Source organism: Epinephelus lanceolatus, chromosome 2 (assembly GCF_041903045.1).
Source record: "Epinephelus lanceolatus isolate andai-2023 chromosome 2, ASM4190304v1, whole genome shotgun sequence".
Lineage (NCBI taxonomy): Eukaryota > Metazoa > Chordata > Actinopteri > Perciformes > Serranidae > Epinephelus > Epinephelus lanceolatus.
In genome coordinates, this window is record NC_135735.1 from 15,271,460 (window position 1) to 15,281,571 (window position 10,112).

A 10,112-nucleotide genomic window follows, 5' to 3' on the forward strand; every position below is an offset into this window, starting at 1 on the left:
GTCCAGAACGTCCAGGAGGAACAACAATAATACTGTTTCCGGTTAGACTTTCAAAATAATTAACAACACCATCGACTAAAATGATAATTACGAACCTTGATTGAAATGTTTTGAATCACAAACTAGCTATGGAGTGCAAGTATTTGAAGTAAACTAGGATAAACAACAACAAAAAAAGAAATGCTTCAGCTGAAGACAAAACAGAGCTAATGCCAGTCATTCAGTTTCCCAGCACAGTTGCTAACTTCCGGTAGCTTAGCTTCCTGTTAGCATCTGCAACAGAACAGTAATGACTTAATTACTGGGACATAAAATGGAAAATGCACATAAGCTAAACTGTATGATGATTTGTTGTGATAATAAATTAGCTGCATTTTAAGTTTACGTTCCCAAGATTAGCTGGCTCCAGCCATAGACTGTATAAGGCTCCAGCCCTAAGTTGCTGCTACAACACAAAGCCCCTTTTCTCTGTTTTTAAAAAGACTCGTATGGACAATCACCTTAGTGCTTTGAGACTAATGGGAAAAAAAACATACAAAGTCTCTCCTCAAAGCATATGAAAAACTGAAAATATTTGAGGACCCTAGAGAAATTGTGCAGAACTATTAATTAGCTTTAGCCTATTTATTTTAATTATTTTATTTTCACTATCATTTATGTTATTTACTTTATGTTAAATGTGCCTTGTAGGTTGAGAGGTGTTCATTGTGGTTTGTATGTCTATATGTTTTGTAAATGATTCATTCTCAATAAAATAAAATAAAAACCTGTGACTGGCAACAAACTTAGGTGTTAACAATCACAAGGAAATAGAGGTTTAAGAATTGGCACCTTCTCAGGTGTAGGTGCAACTAATCCAAAAAGCAACATATTCTCTTAAAAGTTAAACTAAAATATATCTGTCTGTTCATTACACTAAAGGTATGACAAAGTGCAATCATGTACAGAGGAAATGAAGATACTGTCTATTTAACTAACTGCATTTTTTCATAATGACCATGTACACTAACATGGGACCTTAAAGGGGAACACCACCTACAATAAAAAATTCCAGTAGATTATTTCCATGACTGAGGAAAGTTCAATCAATTTCTGTGAACATGAGCTACTGTCTCTCAAAACTATAGGCCTATAGGATATAGGATATAAGGTCTGGAGCTGCTCTGTTGACAATTAATGGATGCCTGATTTCTTGGACCCACAAAATGTTTGTTTTCTTTTATTTTCATTTTATACCCAAATGAGCTTTGTTCTATTATAGTGTTCTCAGTTTTGAAACTGAAAATGTACCCATATATTTAGAATATTGCTGTGGATGCAGTCAGCATCATCTATAAGATCTTTCCCAAAGTCATTGTCAATGGAGCAGTTCCAGACTTCATACCCTATGACATCACAAATTTGGGTTTTAGTCAAATTGTAACCTCCAGGACTGGAAAATGAAGTATGAACATGGAAGTGCCTGGCCACTTGAGGCTGGCTCCGGAAGCCAGTCAATCCCCATAGACACAAAATGCCCAACTGTACAGCAGAAATAAACATGTTTATAGCCTGTTACAAAAACGATACGGGGGATGAATTTTATAGAACTCAACCGTTTACATTTTATCAGGGCTTAAAGTTATGCATAATTGAGGGCAACTGCTTTGAGTGGCAGGTGTCCTTGGATAGTGTCCTTGGCTTCTCAGTTAGATCCATCCTCCACAGCATCAGCCTCTCACCCAAATATGGTGACACCTGGACCCCCAAGTCCATGAACTAATGGGTGACGTCACGGTTACTACGTCCATTATTTTTACAGTCTATGGTTTTAGCACTCTTGTTTTTGGATTTGGATTGATATTTACTAATATTTTTGGACTGAAAATGGGCAGTTCCACTTGAAGGCAACATCTGCCAACACCTAATCTTGAGGCCCCATGTTGTAGACAGGCCTTTAGTTCAAATCTAGTTTTAAGGGCCTTTTGTCTCAGTATACTATGTAATGTGCTTACATGGTGTATTTTAACAAGCAGAGTTGTGAGTAATTGAGTTAGCACAAACCAAATAGTTCTACAAACTAATACAAAACTGGCTCAAGAGTGTGGACTCAGTTTTTCTGGTTGTCCCTTTTATCAAATAGCTACCTGCTGTAAATTGACCTTGTAAACAGCAGTAAAAATAGTCCCTTGTTAGATTGCTACAATCAAAGATCCTTAGATTCAAGACTGAGCTGGTCACCTCACTCTTCTTGTGTAACACATAAAGAAGTAGGACGAGAGAGATCCTTTCACATTGGGTGGAAACATTTAGCAGGTCTCTGTGACCACTAACTACTGCATGTGACATCTGGAGCCAATGCTGTTATTTGCAGGATGGCGTCCATGAGAGGAACCTGCTTAGCAGTCCCATGACCAACCATGCATAAAAATAGGGTGTTTTTTTTATATTATTACCACATGGAAAAGCTATTAAAAAGATTACAAGGGATTTTCCCAAGATGGGATATCTGTGTCATAAAGTCTGCCAAATGAGGATCTAACTGTTTATACACTAAACAGAATTTTCCCGTATTCCTTGCAATCATATTGACACCAGTCACACAACAAAACCCTTTTATTTTTAGAACAGACAGGAGGTGATACAGTTACAGTAAGAACCTCATAAATTCTGTAGAAAATATATATTGTAAAACTCTCACACTCCATCTGCAGTATATTGAGTGAAGGTATTGAGTTAATTCCAGTGTAAATTTGTAATCACAGTCTGTTATTTAAAGTCCATATTCAAAGTTAGGTTAAAACCAGAATATCTTTTATCATTATGAGATATCAACCTGCAGCCTGTGACAGCCAGGTTAGTTAATCATTGATTGTTGTATGGAAAATGAAAGGCCATAAAGGAACAACAGGATACAGCCTAGCTAAATCTAGTAACCTAGTAACCTAACAGCCTATGTATGAACTCGGACAGTATTCCTCCAAATATCAGTCCCGGACAGCAGCTGGTGGAAATTTTCACTGCCCCTTGTCCCTGTCGTCTGTGCAGTCGGTATGGCTCCTGATTATTCAGATCCCTGAATGGTGCTGAATTACCTGAGTTTGTTTCCTCCATTGTGAATCACTGTGCTAGGGAGTTAAAGCTGTGTTATTAGTTACTCACACATGTAAAAGCAAAGTGCTGGCAGTGGAAATCCATAATTGTACGAATAGGCCAAAGTAATTTTAATGTAGTGCTGGTGAAAGGTAGTAATATGTAATTTAGCAGGAGCACAAAGACTGCAGGTGCTGCTTGGGGACGCACAGGATGTACCGCCATGAAATCTAACTCGCTTTCAAACACACACTGCGAAGCAACAAGTGCATTCATAAAATCTGAATGATTAATTTATTCAATGAGACTCTCAAGGTTATAGATGATCTCACTGTCTGGCATTTTCTAATGGAAATCAGGTCATTAAACTTATGTAAGAGTACAAAGACAGATCTAACAGAGAGAGCTTGATGCATTAATTATACATGATGTTCTCAATGTGAGATGTCACTTTTTAGATTGAACTGCAAATCAGTCTATTATTCATGGTGTATTTGTTGGAGGAGAAGCAGAGCTCACTGCTTTTTGTGAAAATAAAGGCATAAAAAATTAAAGTGATCCATTTTTTTTCCTAGTGAAGTTCATTATTTTTTAAAATGTCTATCTACGGTGAACTACTAGGATTTATTAGGGGTCAAGGCAACAACAGGAGAGTACACTAGCAGACTGACCTCTCTCTGTCTCTAAAATAAAAGTAGCAAAGGAAGGATGAAAAGAGGAAGGAGAAGCAACAACGCTGTGAATCATATGTCACAATGTTACCATGACAGCAATCTCTCCAGCCGCCTCCCTATACAACTGCACCCACAGGTCTTGGAAGAGAAGATATTGCAATCAGTGCAATATGACTCTCACCATCAGTTCACCATCTTTGAGGAGGCAGTGAGCTACATGTCCCTCCCCTTCCTGTGGACCACTGGGACTATTGATATGTTCCAACACCCATACTACCAAACTATTTAGAATGGCAGACAAAAAAATGTCCCAATATATGGTATGTCAAAAAATACCAGGATGTCTTACTGCATCTGGTCACAATGTGCAGTGTGCAAGCCAGCATGCTTTTCTGGCTGTCCTGACCCACAATCCTGTGCAGCGGAAGGTTCATCACATTGACTGAGCCGCAAACAAATGACAGATTCTCACTGACAGGTGATGGAAGCCACAATGACTATCAGTCAATCAATCAATTATGAACAACAGCACAGCTCTTGATGACATTTTGTTGCATCTCCAAGGTAACCTTAAAGGTCCAGTGTGTAGGATTTAGGTGCATCTATTGGTAGAAATTGTATATAATATTTATAACTATGTGGCATCTAAGTTCATAACCACTGAAAATAATAATTGTTGCTTTTTCTTTACCTTAGAATGAGCTGTCGGGGCGTCGGTAGCGTAGTGGATAGTGTCAGAGCCCCATGTAAAGAGGCATTGCCTGGCTGCAGCTGCCGCGGGTTCGAATCCGGCTTGTGGCCCTTTGCTGCATGTCAGTGCCCACTCTCTCTGTCTCCCCATTTCACCTTCTGTCCTGGCAAAAAAAACAATAAAAATAATCTTTAAAAAAAGAATGAGCTGTCTATATCTACATACATCCTCTTCCACGGAGTCCTCCATGTTGTTTAAACAGTGGCCCTGAATGGACAAATCAAACTCTGGCTCAAACTCGGGTCAACTCCATTTTCGTGTTTTTGCATGAGGCACATAAAGTAAGAGAGATAAGATAGTCCTTTATTCGCCCCACAGCGGGGACATTTGCAAAATATCATCCCCTTACAGAGGACATATTAAATATTAAACTGATAAGGACAGATACTACATTTGATTTTAGCCAAAAGGCCAAGACACGAATGAGAAAAGTTTCAGTTCGTAAGATGCCACTGAATCCTACACACTTTAAGTGTAATAGTGGTAACAGCTACATTCAAAATTACATCGGTCTACTTCTTTTTACTTCAAATTTCACGGGACAGACTGGGATATATGAGCAAGATTGTTATCTTCTTACTTCTCTGATCTTTGATGGTTTCTCAGAGCTTTAGGATATATATATATATATATATATATATATATATATCCTTTAACCTGTATACTGAAGATCTGTTCCAGGTTCTACAAAGTAATCCAGCTGACTCAGCTTGCTGAAAGAGACTCCTGGTGGCAAAGCTGTTGTAGCAATTTGGCCACAATGACACCTGCAATCGATTCACTGCTTGAAAAGCTTCACTTTAACTCAACATCACTGAAGTTACAATACATTTCACAATATATAGTGTCACTTTAGATGTCTGAGTGTTTTATTGAATGCAACACCAAACCAGTGAAGTTGAGAAGCATGCTCAGCCGTGCTGTTGACAGTGTGTTGTGGTTCACATCCACTCTCAGGAGCCCCTAGACACAAAAAGTTTAGCCCTAAAACAACACATAAATATATTTGTGCTCCTTCTATTATGCAAGAAGGAAATCCGAAATGTATATCCCCCTGTCTGCTGTCAGCATCAGTGTTATCCAAAATGTTGCAATACTAATGGACTAACGTGAGCGTGAAGACTAGATCATCTCTCATTTAACTTTATTAATCTGTCACAGGTCATTTTAGTCCAGCAAAAATGAACTAGTATACAATATATTTAAAGAAGCTACCTATAAGAAACACAGTATATTTATTCCAGCACCATTTACACTCTGTTGCACTATTGTCCAACTGGTTACAAACTTCAAGGTCTTGGTGTTCTTTATGTATGTATTTATATGTACATGTATAGTCAAATGTTTATAGTAGTCAAGTGTTGGTGTTTACTCTGCTCAGCTTGTTATCCTTGATTAAAACTATGTGTCTATTATGTGTATGTGCAACCAGCAACAAAAGACTGGAGTCAAATTCCTTGTATATTTCTGACCCCTACTGGACATTTGTTGGTATTGCTTCTATGCTAAATCCCTGAAGTTTATAACCACCAGATGGCGCCATTCAATCATCAGTCATTCCTGCAACTTGTTCAAGTGAAATGTGGCTGTCATTCATTGTAATGCTGTAAAAGTATCTAGTATTCATACTTAAATATCTAAGAAGAAGAATTATGGATTATAGTTTAGAGTATAATGTATTTAATTATTCATTTCTTTACTTCTTGTCTTTGGTATTTTTTTTTTTTTTTTTATAATTTTTTTAAATAATGTTTGTTTTTTCTAAATGTATGTAACCAAAATAAAAAATATTCATTCATAAATTCATTCGTTCATTCATTTATTGATCTACATTGTAATATTTCTACCTTTAGGAGTGTCCACACACACTGTATCTATGTTGAAGGGACCTGTTTGACTTGATTTGGTTCTGCTCTGGTTCTTGCTTTGGTTTAAGGCAGCAGTTATTTGGGACATATCTCTGTCTATATTCAAATATGCTCAGCAGAAGCGGAAGCGTATGATAAATAGCATAATAAATAATATAATAGGAAATGAGCTGAGTTTTATTCTTTTCTGTGTGGGACCCCCAGGCAGATTTGGTCCCCTCAGTGTTGACTCCATGGCTACAGCCTTGTTTTGGTTACATATAAACTCTGTTTTTGGAGGGTTGTTTATCCAAAAATAACGAATGGCTTGAGCTATTATAAAAGGCTGAAAACCATAGATCCTGTCATCATAGTAAAGTACTTTTTTTATCTGGATAAGCAATAAAATGCAAGAGGGATTAACTCCTTCATATAAAAGGAATGGTATAGTCGTCCAATTAATTCTTAAAATTATAAACTTTTTTTTATTAAATTCAAGCACACAGAGAAGATTTCAAGTTTTCCATCACTGATGTTTATTATTTTCCCACTCCAAACAGGGACTGCACCGGAAGTTTCTCTTCAAAGAATGTGTCTGACATTATGAGGCTGAGTTAACTTACTATTTTTAACCAAAAAGGAAAGGAAATATAAAACTACAGCTTTGCTTTGGCTGCCTTGTAATGAGAATCACTGCTGACGTTTAGGGCAGGATGCACTTTTTATTATTAGGGCTATTCATGGCTCATAATACATCTTCAAATCCACCGTCACTTCTCATATAAACAGCCTGTCTGTTTTTCATAATAGACCAACTGCACACTCAGCCAAACAGCTGCATAGGTTCAGGTTCAGAAGGGTTAGATAAAACACACACTCCCAGATGCTGCTCGCATGATGCAGTGTTTGGATGACACCGTTGTTGCTCTTTTGTCTTGATAACATGTCAGCTCGCACCTCGAGGGGCGTCAGCAATGAAACCAGATAGGAGCACAGTGAGTTCAGCAGAATTTTTGCTGGTTATTTCTTAATCCTTTCCAACCTAAAATGAGAGTTATTTCCTCTAATACAAACACTTTACCAGTGCTACAGTACTTTATTCAATGAGTGACTCACTCACACCTTTTATGCTTTGTGCTATTTGTGAACAGAGTACAATACGAGCGCCCTTCCCATTCTCTCCTGTCCCTTGTAATCTGCGGGCCTTTGTTTACCAAGCACATGAGGTCATGATAGAGAGGGAATGCTGAGGGCTTTGTTTAGGACTGACTCACTACAGCACTCGTTCTAATGGAAAATCCACTGCAGGTGAACATACCTGTTTCAGAACAAAGCCCCTGTGTGAGAGCTGGCAGAAGGAGGAGGAGGAGGGGGAGGGCCGAGAGGCAGCATTTTTAAATAACTGATGGTGACTTGAAGTGTCCTCACATAAAGATTTCAGCACAAACATTTTGGGAGAGGATGAGAACACACAAGTTCATATCTGTCAATGCACAACATCTGCTGTCTGTCTGCATCACTCAAGTTCATGTGGGAGCAACCCTGGTGTTGTGTGTGTGTTGGAGTCGGTCCAGTCCAGTGATTTTTAATCCTTGTCAGCATCCAAGCCTGGGCTACACCTGATCCAACCTCATGACCAACAGCTGCATTAATATCACATCTAATTAGACTGACCAAGCCAAGGAGAATCGCATCAATTTCATGTTCAGCTACCGATTCTTGTAGGTTCTTTTTTATTATCAGCTGATGCCTTACTGTTTGATGTTAACTAGTCTCAATTTCTATTTCATTTTTAATAATGTGGGCTGTACAATCAGCATGCAAGCTTGGTTTTGGATGACCCATGTATCTTCTTTAAAGAAACAATGTGTAAGATTTATGGAGTTTTTGTGGCGTCTAGTGGTGAAGACTGCAGGTGGCAGCCAGCTGAAACTTCTCCTGTTTAAATTTCCTTCAGTGTTCATTGTTCAGGAGGTTTTTACCAGGAGCCAAATTATCCACATAGGTTTCCTCCTCTCCAAAACAAATGGACCAGGTGATTACAACCAGTATAAACACTGAATAGAGCAGTTTTACATTACAAATTTATGTTTTTTCTACGCTGTTTGGCATGTCACAGATGGGCTACTATGTTTGCTCACTTTTTTTTTGATCCACACGCTCATGTGATTTTTACCAGAATTATCCGCAGAGGTTTCCTCCTCTCTGAAACAAACAGGCACTGTGATTTAAGCCAGTAAAAACACACAATAAGGCAGTTTTACGTTACAAATCAGTGTTTCTGCAGCAGTGTTTGGCACGTCAAAAACAGGCCGTTAGCCTAGCACCAGGTAACGTGTTTCCACATTTTTTCAGGAAGATTTAAGCGAGTGCTGAATTATCCACGGAGGTCTTTTCTCTCCAATGCAAATGGACCTGGGGTCTCTTTTATAAACATTGCGTACACAGGAAATGAGGCCTGAAAGAGGTGTACGCCACTTCTTACGCAGAAGTTGTCATCTATGAAAACAGACTTGATGGGAGAAACTCTGACCCATGTTTACAAACATTTTGGACAAAGGGATGTTTGGCTTTTGTCCATACGTACAATTTTAGTATGGATGGATAAATAAATGATTTATGATGATTTAAACCAGTAAGAACACTGAAAAAAGGAGTTTCATGTTTAAGAATTTAAGCTGCTAATCAGGGGCTTCTAACTACGGTGGCTGACGTGAAAACACAAATGACTCTATCTAGAGTGGCCAGTGTTTGGTTTGTCCGTTCTGGGCTATGATAGAAACACAGCGATCTCCGTGGATGAGGACCTGCTCCCTATGTAGATGTAAATGGCTTATTATTATACCATATTCCATGTATGTCAGTATATCCCCCTAAGTCCTACACACTGGACCTTTAAGGCTTCACCTTCATGCATTGCCAGAGACTCCCCCTTTTACATGAAACTAAGTATAGCATCCCTTTTATGACAGCGCTCTCTGGACATCAACCTCAAATAAAGACATGGACTAGAAACTGTCTATTTTTTCCACATGCGGAGGAGCAGTGATATTAATAGCCCGAGGGAACAGTTGTACTGTACTTACATAAGCACACAACTGTATATCTCTCTGTCAGATTCTGGGTTTGGATTGTTCCTTTGAAATGATGCTTCTTGGTGTTATTAACAGATATGACACAAGCCTGCTGTTCTCTCTCTCTCTCTATTCTCACAGAGTGGAAATTCTTGAGTCATTCACTTTCCCCCTCCTGCCGCACAGTTGACTGCCAGCAGTGCAGAGTTTCCTCTGACAGCAGCTCACCGCAGCGCTCTGGCACAGGAAACCCAGAGAGGGATGGAGTCATATGCATTACATCATTTCTCAGGCATGTGCAAAAAATCTCAAAAACTGGATCTGATTAAAGGTTGCATACGTTCACCTCCTAGAATACCTCCCAAAGCAAAAGTTTATCAAGCATGAACAATGCTGTTTGTATTTGAGATTTGGCCACAACCAGCTTTAATGCTGCACTTCAGCAGTTACACACACAGGCAGTTTTTCACTCATGCTAGCAGCATGGCTCAGGCTGTTTGTTGGTCTGTGGAACACTTTGATCCAGAACGAAATATCCCAGTGTGTGTGGTACAGATATTCATGGTCCCCAGAGGATGAGACCTGCCGACTGGCGATCATTTGACCTTTCACCACAAACAGTGCTCAGAAATTGCCCGAGGAACATGACAAAGAGTGCAAGGCATCAACCTGGACGCCAAATTTCCCAGATCCC

The 10,112-nt window shown here is 39.0% G+C and overlaps 1 pseudogene; it reads right to left on the minus strand.

The window, feature by feature from the left end:
* Positions 1–4,787: 4,787 nt before the first annotated feature.
* On the minus strand, positions 4,788–4,921 carry LOC117260931 (U2 spliceosomal RNA; annotated as a pseudogene).
* Positions 4,922–10,112: the final 5,191 nt, after the last annotated feature.